Source organism: Tamandua tetradactyla, chromosome 12 (genome assembly GCF_023851605.1).
Source record: "Tamandua tetradactyla isolate mTamTet1 chromosome 12, mTamTet1.pri, whole genome shotgun sequence".
In the NCBI taxonomy this organism is placed as follows: Eukaryota; Metazoa; Chordata; class Mammalia; order Pilosa; family Myrmecophagidae; genus Tamandua; species Tamandua tetradactyla.
The window spans coordinates 98,630,174-98,641,954 of record NC_135338.1 but is presented as its reverse complement, the minus strand read 5'-3'; positions in this window follow the sequence as shown (position 1 = coordinate 98,641,954).

Sequence of the window (11,781 nt, the reverse complement as noted above, 5' to 3'; positions counted from 1 at the left end):
ACCTGCCAGCCATCAGTCCCTGCGGCAGTTGGGTTGCTTTAGATGAATTAGAGTAGTGTTTCTCGACCCCAACATGATTGATATTTTGAGCCAGAATATTCTTTTTATGAGGGGCTAGCCTGTGAATCATAGGATGCTGTGCTGGTTTGAATCTGTGGTGGATCCCAGAAGAGCCATGTCCTTTAATCCTCATTCAGTAATTGCTGGCTGGGAGCTTTTTGATTATTTCCATGGAGATGTGACCCACCCAGTTGTGGGTGGTAACTTTTGATTAGGTGATCTCCATGGAAGTGTGTCTCCACCCATTCAAGGTGGGGTTGCATACTGGAGCCCTTACCATTTTTGGAAAGAGCTACAGAGCCCACACAGCCAGAGACCTTTGGAGATGAAGAAGGAAAACGCCCCTGGGGGACACTTCTTGAAACGAGAAGCCTGGAGAGGAAGCTAGCAGACGTCGCCATGTTCGCCATGAGCCTTTCCAGTTGAGAGAGAAACCCTGAACACCATTGGCCTTCTTGAACCAAGGTATCTTTTCCTGGATGCCTTGGATAGGACATTTCTATAAACTTGCTTAATTTGGACATTTTCTCGGCCTTAGAACATGTAAACTTGCAACTTCAATTTTCCCTTCTAAAAGCCATTCTGTTTCTGGTATATCGCATTCTGGCAGCTAGCAAACTAGAACAGATGCTTACCAGCATTCCTGGCCTCTATTCCTTTAGGTGCCCGTAGCCCCCCACCCCCACCCAAATTGGATAAACAAAACTGTCTCCAGACATTGCTAAATATCCCCGGAAGAAAATCATCCCCGTTAAGAACCTCTAGACAGCCTCTGGGTTCTATGGAAAACCTCCCGGAACAAACCGGAGAAATTGGCCCTGATGCAACATCCTGCCAGCACCCTGCCTCTTTCCCAGGTATCCAGCTGGGAAGACTCTGTCCCACGGGGGTCCTAAGCCTGCAGGGACGGGCAGGTGTCACTCCTGGGTCCTCCACTAGCTCTGTGAGACAGTTGGGCCTCTGATTGAACTGACCCAAGGCCAGATGATTGCTCAAGCCTTGTATTCCCACCAGGCCCCTTTTTTAATGTTCACCCTGTTTAAGACACTTCATTTTACTGTCACCAAGAGAAAGTCCCATTTAATTTGTACCAGATGTTCAATGAGTCGCCACAAAGCAAAACATCAGCCCAGAGCCGCCAAAATGAATCATAAGGACAAACAGTATTCCCCCCCCACCCTGCTGCAAAACAGTGACTAAAATAGTGTGTAACCCTTCTAGACAAAAAACAGTGTGGGGGGAAGGAGAGGTTCAGGGCCTGCTGTGCAACCCCTGCGTCCCTGAGCACGAAATGGTTAAACTGCAGGTTCCCAAGAAGATGGTGCCGGGCCTGCTGCAGAAGACAGACAGACAGACACTGATGTGCCAGAGGAGACAGACACTTCCGAGAGTGGGACTCCTAGACCAGGGGCCAGCAAGCCTCTGAAACAGCACTCAGTCCTGCTTTCGTTCAATTCTCAAGGGTGTCTGAGACTCACAGAAGTTTGGTCACCTCCATCACGGGGGAGGGGGCTCACGGGAACTGTGGGGTGTCTTCCGGGAAAAGTGCATCTCAGAACCTTCCCCGGTAAGGCTGAGGAGGTCCAGGAGCCTAGCGTACACTTGTTTTCTTGTTGCCTCCTCCCATCCCCCAGTGCTGGGAACTGCACTCTTATGCTCTAAGGGAGTCACAGAAGGATGGACCCAAGCTAGGCTTTCTCTCCTGGGGTTTTGACCCTCGAATGGAAGGAAGTGAAAGCAGAGAAGAGGTTGGGGCTGACACTCCCCAGAGGGCAGCCCAGTGAGACCTTTGGTGGTACTTGCTTCTGGATCCCCACGGCCTCCCTGGCTCCTGTTCTTTGCAGACCAGGTTCTTCAGCTTTCCCTCCCACTTGGGGAAGGATTCCATGTCCTTCTAATACGTCCTCCATGGTCAGGATCAGCATCTGTTACTTGCCACCACAACACTCCACAACCAATAAATCAAGCTGGTCATTTCGTAGGAGGCACTGAGTATCTCCCACATTTCATATCTCACAGACTTGTGCAGAAGCAGCCAAGAACACAAGGAGCTAGAGCCATGCTTGATGACATTTATGAGGTGCAGACCAGAAGGTCTCCCTTTCATAAAAACAACATTTGAGCAATGGAGGCTGAGATTACTGCAATTACTCTATCATCATCACTCAAGGAACTGACTCATCCGTGTGGGCCAGTGAGGGATGCTGAAGTTGGGCCAGTAGGCAGGTGAAGATGCCAGCAGCAAGAGGACATGGAACTGTTAACAGAGAGATGCTCAGTGTCACCCCAGGTTTCAGCAGGACTCTACTGAGGGAGATGGGTCATGGCTAGCCCTGAACCCAGGCTGTGCTGCTGGAGCCCCTTGGCCAACGTCCAGAAATATGTCCTGGTGCCACCTCTGGACCCTTCCACTCTCTTATGTGTTGTCCACTGCAGTTTCTACACTTTGGCAACCCTACTACATGTCACCTAACTCTCCTACCCCTAGAATTTACTATTTCTGTTCTTCACTCAAGCCTCTGTTCCTCTCCCATCCTCCTCACTCTTAGCAGAAGAGGACCCTCTTATTCCGCGGTGAAAACTTTATACCATCATACAGGAAGTGCTTTGACTTCCCAGCAGCAAACCTACACCCTCCTCACAGCTATTCCCATGCTCACCTCTGTCCCGTCTATTGCATTTGCAGCCAGCACAAGTGTGTCCCAGAGGCTGCAGTCATAAAGCCACTGGTTTTTTTTGTTTGTTTGTTTCAAAACCACTTGTGCAATGGCCAGTAAGTACGTGCAAAGATGCTTTGACATCACTAGTCATCAGGGAAATTAAAATCAATACCACAAGCTAGTACTTTATACTCACAGGAAGGCTGGAACCAGGTATCAGATGATAACAAATATTGTAGAGGATGTGGAGAAACTGAGGGAATGTAAAATGTTGCAGCCACTTTAGAGAACATTCTGGCAATTCCTCAAGTGGTTAAACATAAGTTACTATATGACCCAGCAGTTCCACTCCTGGAGATACACTCAAGAGAAATTAAAACATACAAGCCCATCCAAAAGTTTGTATGCAAATGTTTCTAGCAGCATTGTTCAGAATAGCTCTAAAGTGGAAGCTACCCAAATGTTCATTAATGGGTGAATGGATAAGCGAAATGTGGTATATGCTTACAATGGAATATTTGGCTTTTAAAAGCCATGAAGTAGTGATATATACATTGCAACATGGAGGAACTCTGAAAACATTATGCTAGGGGAAAGAAGCCGGTCACCAGACCACTCATTGTATCCTTCTATTTATATGAAATGTTCAGATAGGCCAATCTATAGAGCAGAACTGGTATACTAGTGGCTGCTTAGGGTGGGGGGAGGAGGGTGCCTTCGTCTCCCAGGGCTGCTGTGACAAATACCACATTCAGGTGGCTTAAGAACAGCAATTTATTGTCTCATGGTTTTGGAGACCAGATGTACAAAATTAAGGTATTGGCAGGATCCAGACTTCTCCCCAAAGTCTCCAGATTTCTGGTGCTGACATGCCACAACTCCTGGTGTTCCTTGGCTTGCATTTCTGCCTCTGTTACTTGGCAAACTCTCTTTGTCTCTGCTCCTCTAATTTCTTCAGACCCCTTGGTTCTTTCTCTGGAAAGAACCTGGCCTAGGTCTCCATAAGGCATCCAGTAATATGGATTAGGACCCACCTTGATCCACTTTAGCAATATCTAAATAGGATCTTAGAAGATCTATTCACAAATGAGTCCACACCTTAGGTGATCATACATCTTCAAAGTGTCCATTTACAAATTGGTTCACACCTACAGAAACACAGATTAAATTTAAGAACATGTGTGCCAGTCTGAATCTGTTGTGTACCCCAGAAAAGCCATGTCCTCTAATCCTTATTCAGTATTGCTGCATGGGAACTTTTTGATTGCTCCCACAGAGATGTGACCCACCCAACCGTGGGTGGTAACCTTTGATTACATGGTTTCCATGGAGCGTGTCTCTACCCATTCAAGGTGGGGTTGTTTACTGGAGTCCTTTAAGAAGAAACCATTTTGGAAAGAGCCACGAGAACCACCAGAACCAACAGAGCCAACAGAATAGACAGAGCCCTGGGGAAGCTGTTGAAGAAGCCTAGAGAGAAAACTAGCAGATGTCATCATGTGCCTTTCCAGTTGAGAGAGAAACCCTAAACATCATTGGCCTTCTTGAACGAAGGTATCTTTCCCTGCCTTAATTGGGACATTTTCATGGCCTTAGACCTGTAAATGTGCAACTTAATAAATTCCCCCTTTTAAAACCATTCTGTTTCTGGTATATCATATTCCAGCAGCTTAAAAGCTAATATAACATATCTTTTAATTGCAAGCACAGAGATAGGCCTACGTATCCATGACCAGTTGATTTTTGTCAAGGGAATCAAGTCTACCCAATGGGAAAAGAACAGTCATTTCAATACATGGTGCTGGGAAAACTGAAAGTCCATGTGCAAAGGAATTAAAGTAGACCCCTACCTCACACCATAAACAAAAAATAGCTCAAAATGGATTAACAACCTAAATATAAGAGCTAAAACCAAAATTTTTAGATGAAAGCATAGGGAAATAACTGCAGGACTATGTATTAGGCAGTGGATTCTTAGACTTCACACCAAAAGCATGAACAACAAAAGAAGAAAATAGATAAACTGACTTCATAAAAATTAAAAACTTTTGTGCATTTCAGGACATTATCAAGGGAATGAGAAGACAACCAGGAGAATGGGAGAACACATTTGGAAATCACACATCTGATAAGCATTTGATATCCAGAATATATAGAAAAATCCTGCAACTCAACAATAAAAAGACAAACCCAGTTTAAAAATGTGCAAAAGACTTGAATAGACATTTTTCCAAAGAGAAAATACGAATGGCCAAAAAGCACATGAAAAGATGCCTCATCTTTATTACCTATTAAGGAAATGCAAATCAAAACCACAATGAGATGATCATTTCATGCCTATTAGACTAACCATTATTAAGCAAACAGGAAACTACAAGTGTTGGAGAAGATGCGGAGAGACAGGAACATTATTTGCCACTGATGGGAATGTAAAATGATATAGCCGCTGTGGAAAATGGTTTGATGATTCCCCAGAAAGCTATGTATAGACTTGCCCTACAATCTGGCACTCCCACCACTTGAGTTACACCCAGAAGATCTGAAACAGGGATGTGAACAGACACGTGCAGACTGATGTTCACAGCAGCATCATTTATGATTGCCAAAACATGGAAACAACCCAAGTGTCCATCAACCGATGAACGGATAAACAAAATGGGGCATAAACATACGTTAGTCAGCTTTAAAAAGGAATGAGTCCTGATACATGCTATGACATGAATGAACCTTGAAGACATCATGTTGAGTCAAATAAGCAAGACACAAAGGGATGGATGTTATATGATTCCATTAGTTCAAAATAGCTAGAATATGCAAACACAGAGACAGAAAGTAGAACACAGGTTACCAGGGATAAGATGGGGTGGGCAGAGCAAAAACAGGGTGTTAATGCATAACAAGTGTTGGGTTTCTGTCTGAGGGACTAGAAAAGTTCTGGTGATGGATGGTGGTAAGGGAGGTACAATGTCGTGAATATGTGTAAACCCACTGAATGGTATGCTGGAGAGTGGTTGAGATGCAAAAGAGCAACTGAAGAGACAATGACAATGAAATGCAATGTACATATCCTGCACTGGATGGAGAAGGAGAGGTCCAAAAGGACATTATTGGAACATAAAAAGATGGATTAGGGACTAAGCTTTTAATCAATGTCAAATTTCTTGAACTTGGTAACTGCACTTATGGTGGTCACATAAGTGAATATCCTTGGTCTTGGGAAGTGTCCTAGAAATATTCAGTATTCCAGGAGCGTGATGTATACAACCTAGACTCAGATGTTGAGAAAACTGATAGAGAGACAGACAGACAGACAGATGGATGGATGCATTTATAGGTGGATAGATAGGATGATACAATAAATGTGGCAAAATGTTAAAGTGGTTGGATGTGTGTATCTGGGTCAAAGGTATGTTAGAATTCTCTGTATGGATTCTGTATTATTTTTGCAAGTGTCCTGTAAGTTTAAATTATTTTAAAATAAAACGCTTTTTTAAAAACACCTCTTTGTTGGGATACACGATTCCATCCACCACAGGGGATGTGGGGAGATGGGGGGGAGGTTATGGCTAAGGGGTACAAGGTTTCTTCTGAGGTGATAAAAATAAAACTGTGATGATGGCTGTGCATATCTGTGGGGATACTAAGAACCGTTGAACTGTACATTTTAAACAGGTGAGCTGCATCTCAATAAACCTTTTCTTTTTAAAATTTATTTTGCATTCACCTCAGGGGATAATCAGTTTTATTCCTCTGCCAGCAGCCATCTTCACAAGAAAGACCTTCCAAAGGAGATAGAATGTGGCATACCCTTTTTCTAAAAAAAAGGGGAAATAAAACACAGCCAATTATCCTTTTAAGACCACCGGCCAAGGAAGGGCCCTCTCTTAAACATATCCAACTATTACACTCAGAAATGACTAAACTTTTCCAAGTGACTCCAACAACCTCCCCTTACATTACCGCATTATTACATCAACCACGTGATGTGACAGGATGGAGAAGAAAAGCAGTTTCGGGCTGACCGAGCCCCTTCTTCCTCTTCAAAAAAGCAGGCGTAAGGGACCTTTCCAAACGCCATGGAACTGCAGAAGGACCAGGCTGTGCCGCGCATGTCCTGCTGGCCACCTTCCCCTGCCCAGCCCCACCGTCTGCTGTACCTGGGGTCCCCCCCACCTGACGGCGGAGGCACGACCTAAGTCACCCCGGAAAACTCCAACTCTGAGCTCGGGCGCCAAGGGAAGGCTAATGACCGGGAGCAAAATCGTGAACTTGGGGCGCTCCTGGGCCCGGGAGCTGAGCCCCACTTCTTTCAGGGGCACTTTGGTGGGGGGTGAGGGGGGTGGCGGGGAATCATTGCAGCTTCCCCCGCGGGTCACTAGATTCGATGATTTTTAAGATGAAATCATGATTTTCCTCAGATAAGCTGGATAGAAATTCGATTTTTTATTGTTACCACTGAGAAATAATTTTTTGTTTTGCATTACCATGCGCAACTCAAATAAGCGCAGAGAAGGCCTAGGGACCAGGAGGGCTGTGGGGAGGGCCAGGGGTGGGGGAGGGCCGGGGAAGGGACTGTGGGAGGGGGGAGAGGCCGGGTGGGGGGTGGGGGGTGGGAAATCCTCCTTTTTTCCCCAACCTTGATTTAAAAGGGACCGACTAAGACAAGGACAGAGCAAGTAAGCAGGGCCTGGGGCCTGGTGCAGATGGTGCCCTTGCAGCACTGGGAGCCGCCTTCTTTAAGGCGAGAGGGAAACTCATTAAACAAAGAGCCTTGATTAGCTGGTTAATCAAGCTGAAGCCAGCCTAGTGAAGCTAAATTTAACTCTGCCTGCTCTGTGTTCCAAACTGCATGCTTCCCCTTTTATAATTTCTTTCCAGTTCAAGGTAAAGAAATGATGAGATAATTGTTCAGTTGGGGTGATGTGTAAATGAGGGGTTCATTACACTATTTTTGGTGCATGAACTATCTCATGATAAAAATGAATTTTAAAAAGAATGACTGATTTTCCGGGGTCCATATGGCTCCACCCATCATATCTGGCTTTGGCTCAGCCAGTGAAAGTTGACTTTGAGGAGAGAGAGTGAGGAATTTACCCCTGTGGCTCCTTCCGGGTTGCCGGGTTGCAGTTCAGACAGTGGCTACTCCTGCCACCTGGCCTCCCTGCAGCTGTTTTCTTCTCAGTGGCCCAGCACTCACCAAGTTGTGGAAATGCTGGATCTTGCCACTGTCCTTCAGCCAGAGGGGCAGTGATGATTCCTTTATGACTACTTTCTAAGGATCTCAACCTCATTAGCTGGTTCCCTTGACTCTTCCAAGGGTCATAAATTGTCTCCTGTCAGACCTTTTGGGAGGGAATTCTGTTTCCTGCTGGAACCCCAACTGAACTCTACAATTATATAAAGTCCCCATGTTTCTGTTGGCAGAACCTGAGCTCTCAACTTAGAGCAGAGATGGTATCTGGTGAAGCTCTGATAAATGTGTGCATGAATAAATGTTCCTCCTTCTACTCTTGGGAAAAAAATGTCTCTTTTTCTCTTTTATTTTTTTACTAACTAAACTCTTGATTAGTGCTTATCTACAGTGTTAGCCTCATCCTCCCACGGGGGGAGAATTGCTGGATTCACGAAGCATGCTTTGGTCAGGAAATCATGTGAGTTTATGAAACATGTCATCGTGCACAGAAGTTGCAAATGACATCATCCATGAATTATTTTTCTTTGCTCCTTTGCTTTGTTCTTCTAACCATATGTGTCCCTAAGTGTTTGTGAGCGCGCGTGTGTGTGCGAGTGTGTGTGTGCTCTGTGAACATTCCTGAGCAAGGAGGAAGTGGTACAATCTGCTTGGCTCTGAGCAGCTGTTGGCTTTTAGAATAAAAGAATCTGCCTTGATTCTGATTCAAATGCAGTCGGAGCTTGTTCTCGTCCACGAAGTCTAAATTTAAACTCCTGCTTTCTCTTCCTGTAAACCTTAATCTTCCTTCTCCATAACATTGTAGAGAAGGAAAAAAAATGAAAACCCTGGTTTCATGTGGTTATTTATCAGAGAAGTTATGGGTTTAGTGTTTTTTTTGTTTTTTTTTTTTTTTGCTAGAGATTTTCATGTGGTTTTTAGGTCAGATCTGAAGAGGAGCTTCATTGTGGAGTACGAGAAACATCAAGGAGAGAATACCAACTGGCGTGGAAATCTGATGCAGCTCAGAAAAGTCCATATGACAAAGAAACCAAACAGCTTTTATAGGCGTCCAGGTTAGAAAGGCAGTAAACTTGAATCTGAATGAGCTAAGGAAATAGTGGCCAAATATCTGAGGACTTATCTCTACCACTTCTTCAATCATAACTTTTCTTCCTTCCTACACCTTTCCCAATCCTGTCTTCATGTCAGCCAAAAAAAGACACTTTCTCATCAACAGAATTTGAGGCCCTCAAGATTAGCTTTCACATTTCTTGTACTTTAAATTTTCATTTTGATATAATTTCAAACATACAGAAAAACTGCCAAGAGTCATATAAGAAACTACCATATGGCCTTCACTGTGACCCCATTTTTATTTTGTCTTTTTCTTTTCTTGACAAATTTTGCTGGGGCTTATCAATTTTATTACTATATTCAAAGACTCTATCTTTAGTTTTGTCTATTTTATGTTGGTTTCCTGTTTTGTTGATTTCTGCTGTTGTTTTTATTATTCCCTTTTTCCCCCATTACTTTGGATTTAATTTGTCCTTCTTTTTTCTAGTTACTTAAAGTAGAGGGTTAAATCACTGATTTGAAATATTTCTTCTTTTATAATATAAGCATTTTAAGCTACAAGTTTCTTTCAAAGCACAGCTTTACTTGCATCCCACGAATTTGACAAGTGTTATCATTATCATTCCATTTAAGATATTTAAATTTCCCTTTTGATTTCTTCTTGAATTTCTTCATGGGTTATTTAGTAGTATTGTTCATTTCCAAATACCTGAAGCTTTTTTTAGATTTCTTTTTATTTTTTCTAATCACAATGGAGTGATCAGAGAACATATTTTGTATCAGTCATTTGATATTATCAAGAATTACCATATGGTCTCTGTTAGAGAACGTTCCAAACGTACTTGAAAAAAAATGTATGCCCACAGTTACTGGGCATGGTGTTCCAGAAATGCCATTTAGGCCAAATTGGCTAATTACATTGTTCAAAGTCTTCTGTATCCTTGCTGACTTTTGTTGTGTTGGTCTATTAATTACCTAGAGAGGATTTCAAATCTCTAAATATGGCTGTGAAATAATCTGTTTATCCTTTTAATTCTGTAAGTTGTGTGTGTGTGTTTTTTTGGGGGGGGATGCATGGTCGAGGAATTGAACCCGGGTCTCCTCCATGGAAGGAGAGAATTCTACCACAGAACCACCTGTGCACCATTTGTAAGTTTTTGCTTCATGTATGTTGAAGCTCTGCTTACTTAAATGCACACATTTAGAATTGTTAAGTGTTCTTGATGAACTGACCCTTCTACATTATGAAATGTTTCTTTGTATCAGATAGAACTTATTTTTGAAGTCTTCTTTGATATTGATATAACCTCACCAGCTTCCTTATGTGTTTGTATTCTTGCTTGTGTTTCTTATTATTTGCATAATGTATCTTTTCCCATTCTTTTGCTTTCACTTTATCAGTGGCTATATATTTAAAGTGTGTCTCTTACAGGCAGCTTGGATTTGGTCTTTTTAAAATTCAGTTTGAGTACTTATGAGGTTACATAAGTGAATATCCTTGTTCTTAGAAAGTATACATGGGAGTATTAATTGTTAAGGAGCATGAGGTGTGTAGTCTACCCTCGAATATTTAGAAGATAGATGATGATAAATAGGTAGAAAGATAGACAGAAATAAAGAATGGATGAATGAATGAAAAAATGGAAGAATGAAAAAAGGAAGTAGAAATTGTGGCAAAATGTTAAAAGTTGGTAAATCTGGGTATCTGGGTAAGGGAATACTGGAATTATCAGTATTGTTTTTCAAATATTTTTGCAACTTTCTTGTGAGTTTGAATTATTTCAAAATATTTTAAAATTCAGGTTGACAATCTCTGTTTTAATTGAAGTATTTGGTCCATTTACATATAATGTAATTATATGTATGAATGGGTTTAAATCTACCATCTTGCTATTTGTTTTGTATTTGTCCTATCTGTTTGTTGTTCCTCTGTTCCTCCTTTCCTGACTTCTTTCAAGTTAATCAAATATTTTTAGTTGTCCATTTTATCTACTCTGTTGGCTTTTTAGCTCTATTTCTTTGTGTAATGTTATCGGTTTAACTCCAGAGGATATATACACATCCTTAATTTATCACACTCTGCTAAAGATTAATTTTGTCCCAATTCCTATAAAATGTAATAACCCAAGGAAGGAATAATTCCATTTACTCTCCTTGTCCTTGTGTTATTGTTGTCATATATTTTACATCTACATAGGTTATAAATCCCACAATACAATGTTACTGTTTTTGCTTGAAATAATCAGTTGTCTTTGAAAGAAATTACGAGAACAAACAAACAATATATATCTGGTGCCTTTTATATTTACTGATATGTGTTGCTTTTCACTCTCTTAGGGAAATCACAGGTACCTGTTAAGCGGCCATCACCCAGGCTTCACCTACCCCCACCTCCTCCTCTACGAAAGCCAGGAACACACACCAAGCAGCTGTCCTCTAGCCTTTTGCCACCCCTGCCTCCTTTTCCACTGTGTGCCATTCCACAACCTGGGGGAGATGTTAAAGCTAATGAAAAGGCCCAGCCAGACCTAAAATCCCCAAACCAGGAAGAAGTAGCCCAGATGCTTATCAGAACAGGAATTCTCAGGGGCAGGGCCCCTCCCCCCGAGGTGGATAAAAACCCACTTTAACAGCGTAGACTGGTCTCTCTTCTCTGACACAGGGTGGGGTGTGAGGAGCTGCCATCGACCACCCCTGACCCAGAGCAGTTTTGGCAACCCCAAGAGTCCAGTCGTGATGGGACCTTCTTCCTTCACTTTCTTGGGCTCTGTGCTGTGTAAGTGACAAAGAGGGTATCTGCCCTTTCTGAACTCT